Source organism: Liolophura sinensis, chromosome 6 (assembly GCF_032854445.1).
Source record: "Liolophura sinensis isolate JHLJ2023 chromosome 6, CUHK_Ljap_v2, whole genome shotgun sequence".
NCBI classification, from domain to species: domain Eukaryota; kingdom Metazoa; phylum Mollusca; class Polyplacophora; order Chitonida; family Chitonidae; genus Liolophura; species Liolophura sinensis.
In genome coordinates, this window is record NC_088300.1 from 74,180,682 (window position 1) to 74,190,927 (window position 10,246).

A 10,246-nucleotide genomic window follows, 5' to 3' on the forward strand; every position below is an offset into this window, starting at 1 on the left:
CTCTTATCAACTTCCCCGAAATAATTTGGTCGTCAGTAAATGAGAACTTTTCTGACTGAGCGTGACGGAGCAGAAACGCTATTTTTAATTTCAAATCTGATACGCTCTTGTACTTCTTCATACCATTTTCTGTCTGTACTGGAATCAGAGCTGCACTTTTTGTTAACAGCAGATAAGGCCAATTACTTGAGAGTGTAGGGCGTGATCAGTAAACCTCACTCTACACGCTGGGATAAGGACAGTAGCGGAATATTGGTTCATTGGCATAAGAAACTCGTCTATTAAAATGTGCCGCACAGAACATGTCCGGCTTGTCCGAGGCGTGGTCAGTTGGCCATCCAAATATATGGCTCAAGACGTAAACAACAACAGGTCACAAACATTCCATTTTTTTTTCCTGACTGACGTGCATGAGACCCCTCGCAAATTTTTGATACATGTGCTAATTAGACAGCCTAATGTGCTGCGAGAAACACCGTTGAAAAGCATACGACCGACGACACCACTGATGGCGGATGGCTGATTCACGGCTGCATGGTGTAATTCTACATGAGCCGGGAAACCTTTGGAACAATTTGGAATGTGGAAGTCGCTGAAGTATTCGTTCTCATCTTGATGGTGTTAAATGTGGTTGGAGTAAAGGGTACAACAAGTGCCGCGTACTGAGACAAACGCAACTAAAGCCGGTAATTCTCCAAATTATCTTTAGTCTATCAGGAAGCACGAGAAAATGCCTGTCCAACACTCCTAATCGCATCTCTCGAAAAATGGGGTGTTTAATCACGGTGGAATGTTGATGATGGGGAAGGTGTTACCCCTGTACGTCAAATGGTCGCTTTCCCGAACGTTTATCTAGTGGGGTACCAGTTGGTCCATGATTAAAGACGTACAGCATAGAGAATAAGTGTGAACAGTGTGAAAGCTGACAAATGATCACACGTAACCGGTGAAATACGGTCTCTTGTCAATTTACCTCACTCAGGGTTTTATTCAAGCAACAGGTCGTATAAATAGTAGCTATGACCACGGCTTAAACAGAATTAGGTAAAAATATGCAGTGATGTTAATTGCAAGATATTAGAGGTCACTGCTCTAGAATTTCTCAGCACCCTGCAGATGTAGGGATGAAGTAAATGCAACTCGGGTTGCGTTTTGATCAAGAGTTCAACATCAATTCCTACATTCTCAAAGGCCAACAAGAGCAAAAAATAAGGTTTCGTTACCAATGTGTGAATTAGAATAATTCTGTTGTGGCTCTGCTCAATAAAATATGAGCAGAAATTAAAATCGTCATTGCACCCATCACTGCACCTAGAGCGTGATGAAAACCGGTACCGAATTGATATCCCGATAACAGGCTTAACAAGATTTATATTGTGGGTGTGATTAAAAGTCGAGTGAGCACGGCTAACTGACTGCTGTCGATTGGTCAGTTGTAACACGTAGAATTCATAAGGAATTCCACTGACCCAAAATACACTTCTGAAAAACCCTGGTAAATTTACTGGCATCGACATTTGATAGCATACGTGCATGTACCTTCTACTTTCTCATCATTGAGAACAGTACTTATCTATCACACATATACCATTAAAAGAGTTCAGTAATAATTCTACATGTTTAGATTAATGTTCGTGTACACAATTTCCATAGCAGGGCTGGATTATATCCGATAAATTAGCCCATGTTCTATTTATAATATTATATTGGGGGGGGGGGCTTTGGAACGATCGTTGTCCTTGAATCCACCGTTCTAATTTTGAAACCACATTAATTATAGACATTTAGGAAAGTTTGAAAGACGTATCTGTAGTAATAATATTTCCAACCAGTTATCTCCTAGCAAATAGGACCGTGGCAGTAGTAGTCCTGTCTTTATGAAGGAGGGAGTTTCTCGTCTAGACGGTTGGCTGGAGGCAACTCTTATTACTGTCAGCACTGATGCCCTCTATTGTGACGCCACCATGTTTGACGGAGGCATCAACGGGTAAAAAATCTGATTCTCATGACCTGAGATGAATTTTAAGCCTCCCAGTCGCTGTGGTTTTACATGATGATAAATGAACACTCAAAGCATAATTAGACTGGGTGGAAAATTCAATCTAAATGTACTTTAAACGTACTCAGTGAATTGTTTGAATATGTGACACTGTGTAACCGTGCGAAAAAGTGTCGCCAAACGCCAAAACCTTCTACTAGAGTCATATGAAATCTAATTTTAAACTTAAAATTTAAATTGTTTTTTATTTACTTCAGGATACTGGAGGCTCACAAAATCCCTAAAAGACTATTTATTATGAAACGTTATGTCTGAATTATCTTAGTGATGAGAAAACATTCAGATAAATGGCGTCGTAAGTTGTATTGCTTCATTGTTATGGAGGATTTCTTGTTTGTTATGACGATGAGCGTAGTGAAGCTCTCATCTAGATTACTGGCGTTATAACTTCCATAGATCGTGATGAGAAAGGATGTCAATAAAGCCAAGTTCTCACCTAGATTAATGGCGTCGTAACGTCCATTGTTCTTAATATTATAGAGATATGTGTTCCCTCTCTTGCCAATATGATAGGCAAAGCCAAGCCCTCATCCACATCAGTAGCACCGAAAGTTCCATTGCTCTTGATCTTATAAAGGGAAACGTTTCTAGTGTTCAGACATTGCCATGATGATTGCGAAACAAACTGAGGGACCACATTTAGAAAACGATTGTCTGTGTGTATTCTACATGTTGTTCTGTATAAAGTTTTATCAGAAAAAAATACAAAACCTTGCTTAAGCGGTTCTAAGAATAATATTACCTAACGTTATCGCTATTACATTGGTCAAATTCTAATTCAGCATTCACTACATCTGTATGGTAAATCCAGAGAATAAGAAGGAAGGGAGAACCCCTATAATACACTGTACATGTACCTTCAAACAAATACAGATGAGCTTAAACACCCGTAATATGGTACAACTGACGAACCAGTCAGCTAAAGGAGACAAATAAATTAAGCTCTTTGTTCAGAAACCATCATAAGAATGTTTAATGAAAAGAATAAAAGATCAGCGCATGTGTGTTTCCTTAAAGGAACAAATTACTTGGGAGAAGTAGTACACCCTACAACAATGCCTGATCTGAAAAAAAAAAACAGTTCTATCCTGAAGAGTACAGCTGTACCCAGAGATTGAGTGAGTGAGTGAGTGAGTGAGTGAGTGAGTGCTTGCGGTTTTATGTTGCACTTAACAATTTTCCAGTCATATGACGACGTAGGAGTCCTTAGAGTGCATGTCGTCTGCCTCCGTGACGCAGGACGGATTTCTATTGCTCTTTTATCTAGTGCTGCTTCACTAAAACTACTTACCGAAGGCCAGTAAACCGCACTAAATGCTGAACGCCAAGCGAGAAGGTTACAGCTTCCTCTTTTAAAATCTTAGGTGTGACCCGAACCAAGATTGTCCATGGATTTACCGCCTCCCGCAGCAGACCCCCAAGATTTTACGGCTAGTTCAACTAGAATCAGTTGTATTCATAATTTAGCAAATTAATGGATAATTACAAATAATCTGCCTCTGGAAACGCAAGGAAATTGTAGCTTGGCGAGATAGACAGTGTAGGTCAGTCCATAACGCCCACGCGTCGCCATAGTACACGGGTTGAACATACGGGGCTGAGGCCTGGTGGTTGTGTTTACTACAGGAAAGTAAATGGAAGATCAATTGGAAGCAGGAATATTTGACAACGCCATACCATTAACCTCAGATGTCCTTAGCTGGGCATTATATTAACAATTTTTATAAAGCTGTAGGCGAGGGCTGGCTTACGGTCATTGGAAATACTATCCCAACACTTGAGACCAATGATTGACAAAACTCTTCCTGTTGAAGGTTGGGCCAAACAAGTCTCAATAACATGGTTCCCCCTACTCCATCCGCCCTCTCCCAAGCCCACACTCGCCAGGCCCTCCATTGCACATTCACTCATCAACATCGCTTTGAGAGTAGAAACGTAATTATTATGTATCGAAGATCAAATGTACCTTTTCTCTCGCTGTCGCCAGAACCAATAGCCTGCCAGACATCAGTCATCGCTTGATCTCAGTAATAATGGGTATAAATCCACATTGGATGGGTGGATCATAAAAAAACACCTCCCCCTGTGGTGTTGAGATCGAAATAACTCCGTCTGAACTACAAACGTGGACGGTGCGTATATAGCAAGTAAGTTAAAGAAAACGTTTGCCCGCTGAGTTATGTATGAGCCACCAGTTAGTAAAGTAAAAGTAGGAAAGCTTGGTGTATAATTAATTAGTAAAGTAAAAGTAGGAAAGCTTGGTGTATAATTAATTAGTAAAGTAAAAGTAGGAAAGCTTGGTGTATAATTAATAGTATATTAATATAACGTCTATTTCAATTAGTTCTAAATAGAATGCACCATTTCTGGACACACAATTACACAATCTCTCTAGATGTTAGTGACATCCCAATATCTCTGGTTAGCACTTCCCTACGCCTTATCTACAAGACTGCAAAACAACCGTTCAAAGGACAAATAAGAACGTCTTATAAAGATCTCCAGGTTAGATGTGAGTTTGATTCTTTTTCAAAAAATTTAGGAGATGTCAAACTTGCGCGTTCATTTAATATTCAGGCCTATCAAAAGCAACTAGATTTTCATCAGTTACGCTTTTCTGGACAACGTTTACAGAAAGCCCAGTAGGCGTTTTCCTATTATACCCAGAGTAGGCTTACCCTGGTTTATGACATGTCGTACATAATCCTAAGGTATGAGCTCGAAAAGTTACTGAGTGAATAGTATGTCGCACACTCACACATATGAAATCTTGTACAAACAGGCTTCGCCACCATGCATCAGTTCATTAAACACTTGGTTGGCGTTAGCGATAATACATCAAAACAGCATAGCCAATGTATTATATAATTACAGTATCTCCATCATCACTTTCTCATCAATACGATCATCAATGCACAACATTGTCAATCCTTTTGTCCCTTCTACAATGACTAAGGGAGGCATAAATATCCAATTAATTTCACATGGTTTTAATAACCAGTGCTCTATATCGCTTATAAGGTTCAACTTTCGCTACATGTGTGAGAAACCAGATTCACGGTATCGTCGACAATCAAAGAGGACAAGGATCAGGAGAGAGTCATAATATATTCTCTGAGGGCAACCTGTGAGACATGATGGTTGACATGATGCTTGCCGAACAAAATATATCGTCCTCGTGGATAGTGGGTTACATGCATTGTATAATGCCTGTTGAACTGTTCATTACTTTTGTTGCTTTACTTCAGAAATTCGTGGATTACAAATCTACTTATCGAATATTCTGATTATCTGAAGAAATTATGATGGTAACATTGTTGCTAGAATTTTACACACTTTTCTGGGAAATTTGAGACAAAAGGCAAAATGAAATTTGATTGTGGTATTTTTTTACTTGTCGCCAGTGGATTTTTTATGGGTCTGTGACACAGATAAAGATTTAATTTGCTGCACACTTGTTTTGTCTTTTCAATTCTTGACGTGAGCGTATAGTCTGTGGATATTCACATAGGTAGCACGAGTGAAAAGTATTATGAATCTTGTGTATTAGAAGACATCCCGAACTTGAATGCCCGAATATCTTTTACATTGTTGGGATTAATTGCTACTAATCAGTTAGCTGATTATGTTGGGAGCCCCCCCCCCCTCCCTACTCCCCCCAGGAGTCTGTCCGGTTCCCCTAAGATGGACTGCTGTGAAATATTTTTCAGCGCAGTTTAAACTAGTCATCAATAAAAAATAAATAATTTGCAGAGATTAATACATTATCACAGTCATCTTACAAAATAACGTTGACTACTGTATATTTATGGAGACCGTGTGAACTTTGCTGGGCCCTGTATGAGAATTGAGTGGGGCTTGAGATACTGTCGTCGCTGCTCTGCTTTTACTGTCTAGCCTTTTATACTGTAATACTGCATAAACCATGATTCTGCTGATGGACTAAGCATCTTCAAGGAATGGTCCCTTTGCATTGTTTTCCTGTTATTGTTCATTAAAAATGGTGTCAACACAGCATTTTGCGTACTTCTAGACCAATGACGTCTAATAAATTGCAAGTAACCGGATTCTTTCATGTTTGTCACCATCGTGATATAACGTTCCAGTGACACCAATATTAATGTACCGTCGTGAAATGACGATACATTGATGCAGCAATATAAATGTACCGTCCTGTCGCATCAAGAAGCCACCGTCGTGATATGACGATACATTGATGCAGCAATATAAATGTAACGTCTTGTCGCATCAAGAAGCCGCTGTCGTGATATGATAATACATTGACGCAGTGTTATGTAAACAACTGCCGTCAGCTTCTAAATTTAGCTTGCCACTGTTTACATATGCTGACTTCGGGGCCTGCTGTCTGCCTCTGTCTTAGAATGCTCCAGAATACACTCAGTTCGGGGCATGTTTGTTTACAACAAGTGTTCAGGAAATTTCTTATTCTAGAAAATTCCACCAGTCTATATAAGACCTATGAAAGCAGGTCAAAGGAGGAGAAAGGAGAATTACTGAGAGTTTTGGAAGCTTTCGCTGTGTATTACTTTAGTAGGCCTTTTGTGCTGAATTTTGGGGTCTTTATAGCCTCTGGCTTTGTTATATCATATCTCCACCGAACACTTGTTCAGTCTGAACTTGTATATTTAATTTGTGCTCTTGTCTACACAGTGCTTATTAGTACACGGACCCTGTCTGTGAAATTTTGTGTATATTTCATCATACACTCAGTTATACTGTGGATTTTCCCTCTTATGAATATCGCCTCTGTACAATTTTTAAGCATTGTGGAGTATATGCGTCCGTTTGGACTTGACACTGTTGTACATGTAAGTACTTTAGAATTTGTATAGATACTGCTATCGTTTCTTGTTAAACTTAAGTACTTTAGTATTTGTAAAAGTCTTGTTATCTGTTCTTGTTAAACCTAATAGATTGTTGTAAAATAACATCTGCTGGTTTTGGTTACTTTTTTGTGCGGCTAAACTGTCGTGTATTTCGGACAAGCCATCTCTTTATAATACAGACAGTTTGGGTCGTAACACGCAGCAATATAAATGTACGGCGCTATCTCATCAAGAAGACATCGTGGTGATTCGACGTTCCATTGACGCAGGGATGTTAATGTACCTCCCTGTCTCACCAAGGAGAGACCGTTGTGATATGACGTTTCAGTGACTCAGCAATATTAAGGTACCATCCTGTCTCAGCATGAATACACCGTCTTGATTCGACGTTCCATTGACGCAGGGATGTTAATGTACCTCCCTGTCTCATCAAGAAGACACGTTGTGATATGACGATCCAGTGACACAGCAGCAACATTAGTGCACCGTTCTGCTTCAATACAACAACCTTGCCTTGATAGAAACTTTATTCCCCGATTTAACATGCAACTCAATTCTTTCATGATTTTCTGACAGATTTAGTTTCTTTTCTTCGATTGACCGACCTAGACATTTTCCGACTGTGGCGGGTAGGTTCTAGAAGGACGCTTTCGTTCGGAGAGAGATGTCACGCTTTCATCCGTGGGCCGCTTATCTGACACCCATTTTAGGGAACCACTTCCTGGTTATGTCCGACAGCTTAACCAGGGACAGCGACACGTCGTAAGGCCTCAATTACTGTCGATTCCAGGACAGTCACAAGAGAATAGCTCACTAAATACTGTTCTCAGTATATGTGTAATTCATATTGGACATCAGATGCTCGCTACGTTTCATAGTGCGTTCATACTATGACTGAGTCTGGGACACTGATCGGGAATGTAGCAATCCCCCTTCTAGATAAACACAACTAGTCTGACTCAGTGCAATGTACCATTTCTTGAAACTTTTTTGTTTCGTTTTCGAAGGCCTTGTCACACTCTCGACCAACGGTAGCGCGTGCGTTTGCATACTCGTGGCAGGTATAGATGTACAGATGTATAGATGTATACGAACACGTGTGCATTAGTGCACAAGTTCCCAGGATGGATACATTCAGTGAGGTGAATCGTCGAGTCACGCGTGATATGGTGTGAGAAAATCTAGTCATTTGTTCGTGTTTTATCCTGACTTGCTGTCTTTTGCTACGGTCTCACAGTAAGGAAATAGAGGTGGTTTTGTGATATATGATTCACAGAGGACGGAGAAGCCTTTGAGAGAGAAACTCACAAGGTTTACTAAGAGTGGGCAGTCATATTATTTCAGTCATGGGCCAAAAGATGGAACCGATTGGTGGCGTAATGATAACCCTAAACAACAGCATGTAATAACGTAGCTTGTAGTAACCACACTTTAGCCGACTCAATTTCTGATTGTTTGTCATAATCATAGTGATATCTAAAGCCTCATATCGACTTCCCGACATTTCTGACTGAACGTGACGTTAGGATGGTCCAGAAATGCTCTTCTTGATTTCAAACTTGATACGCTGCTGTATTTCTAGAGACCACTTTTTATCTCACTATTGGAATAAGAACAGTTTTCTGCTGACAAGTCAAGTCAATTACTACCTGCGCATGTAGGAAGTCATAAGTAAGACTGACTCTACAGGCAGGCTCATCTATGAATAGAGACCTACTGGAACAAGCCGACCGTATTCTCTGCGGCACTGCCTGTTGGTTGTTGAACCAAACAGGTCAGGGTGTAAACAACAAGTGCACAGGACTTTATATTGTCTAATCAGGAACGTTTCTTTATTTTCCTGACTCACGTGCACGAGACCTATAGCACATTGGTTACACATACGTTAACTGAACAGACTAAGGGGCTGAGAGAAACCCCTTATGAATAACATACGCGTGAGGATGGAAGTGATGGCGGATGGCTAATTCATAGCGGCATCGCCCTCTCTATACATTCCCAAAATATCACTGGACAATTCTCTCTCTCTCTCCACCGCTCCAACTTACCCCCGAAAAAGACGACTGGAAGGTTGGAGAGGCTGCTTAACTTATTCTGTTCAGAAACAAACTTTGTCTCATCTACATGGAATAATATTGTACTCATCTGGTAATTAAAGGAACTGAGACATGCATACAGCTTCAGCAACCAGGATGAATGGTTGGCTTGTATGGATGGTTTGTGATAAAATATCATTTGTAGGTATCTAGTTTACAAAGCGGTTTTCTGAAAGGAAAACTTTCTTAGCCGGGATGAGCATGTTTTATATGGTTTATGTAGAAAACTTTAGCAAAAATGCACGCTCAAAATTGGAACTTCACATCTGTTTGTCACTGCGCGTTTCCTGGAGCGCTAATATTCCTCTTTGTGCTATTATGTAAACGTTACTCGACCTTTCTGTTGGCCTAATATGCCTGTCTTACAATACAAATTAATTTTGTAAGGCATAGACACGATCAACATATCGTTCACATCAAGTGCATTTTAAAAACATTCAATGGCATGTAACTAGATGTAACTTTCCTCACCCAGTGCATGTCCTATTTACTGGGATTCATTTTAGCTGTTTTGTAACACTGGATGCAGATTTGGTCACAGATTTTGTCACAGATTTGGTTACGTGAGAAGGAATTGTTGTCACTTTCTATAAAAATAATGTTGGGACTTTCAGTTTATTGATTTTATTAATAAGAATTAATAAGAATTTTTCACTCACGGTGGTAAGATTTATGGGTGGGCAAACCGGAGTTCGATCAGTACCTTAGAAATCTCCTGACTTAAAGCCACAGCCGATCCGGTGACTGTCGGATTCCAATACAAGACTTAAGGAGCTAATATTTGAAAGTTACCAATGCTTTAATCATCTGAGCCGAGAAACCTTTTGGAATCTTGAAACAGTTTGGGATGTGGAATTAGATAAGGGTTTTCTTTCTAATTCTAATGAAGTGGAAACTACAGGTCGATAAAAGGATATGGCAAGGTTAAACCCTGCGTACCACGTACTGTAGAAATAAAACAAACACGAATCAACCGCCCAGTTGTTATTGTCATTTCTAAATCAATTTTGAAAAAGAAATAAAGAATATTCACCCTTTCACACTTTTTGTCAGTTATCCCGCTCCTCTATCCATCCTTTAGATAGATTTATCTCTAATTATGAACGATGATAAAGGAACAACTTCTATACTCGACCAAGCTGAGAAAAGCCACTTCAATATGACATGAAAGTTAGACCGTCGGATTTACGGGTGGTTAATTAGTTAACGTCCAAGCCATACAGTCACGTAATGTCTTCTAAGAG